Here is a 962-nt window from a genome sequence, read left to right as displayed (position 1 = left end):
TCTTTGTCATCATATCTGAACCATTCTCATCAGTATGAATCTTCTCAATTAAAAATGACTTCATTTCCAGTGCATCTCGTATCCAATGATATCGCACTTCAATATGCTTCGACTTTGCATGAAAAGTCGGATTCTTGCTGAGATGGATCGCACTCTGACTGTCACAGAATAACACAAACTTATGTTGCTTGAGGCCTAACTCATGTAGGAATTTCTTCATCCATAAGAGTTCTTTGCAAGCTTCAGTTGCTGCAATGTACTCAACTTCAGTAGTGGACAAAGCAACACACTTTTGTAGTCTTGATTGCCAAGACACAGCTCCCCCTGCAAAAGTCATCATATAACCAGAAGTAGATTTTCTAGAATCAAGATCACCTGTCATATCTGCATCTGTGTAGCCATCCAACACAGGTTCACCACCTCCATAGCATAAACACACTTTGGAAGTGCCTCTGAGGTATCTGAGAATCCACTTCACTGCTTGCCAATGATCTTTACCAGGATTAGAGAGAAATCGACTAACAACTCCAACTGCATGAGCAATATCTGGCCTTGTGCATACCATAACATACATCAAACTACCAACTGTGGATGCATAAGGAACCTTCTTCATCTCTTCTTTGTCTTTCTCACTTGTAGGACATTTATCAGAATTCAATTTAAAATGAGTAGCAAGTGGAGTACTAACAGGTTTGCAATTGCTCATGTTAAACCTCTCTAACACCTTCTCAATATAATTGTGTTGCGACAACCACAATTTATTACTCTTCCTATCACGAGTAATTCTCATACCCAAAATTTGTTTTGCAGGACCTAAGTCTTTCATTGCAAAAGACTTGTTCAAATCTTTCTTTAAAGATTGAATCTTCTTAGTGTCATGACCAACAATCAACATGTCATCCACATATAACAAGAGAATAATATAATCACCATCAGAGAATTTCTTGACAAACACACAATGG

Source organism: Cicer arietinum, chromosome 7 (assembly GCF_000331145.2).
Source record: "Cicer arietinum cultivar CDC Frontier isolate Library 1 chromosome 7, Cicar.CDCFrontier_v2.0, whole genome shotgun sequence".
Taxonomy (NCBI): Eukaryota; Viridiplantae; Streptophyta; class Magnoliopsida; order Fabales; family Fabaceae; genus Cicer; species Cicer arietinum.
Note: the sequence above shows the minus strand (reverse complement) of the source record.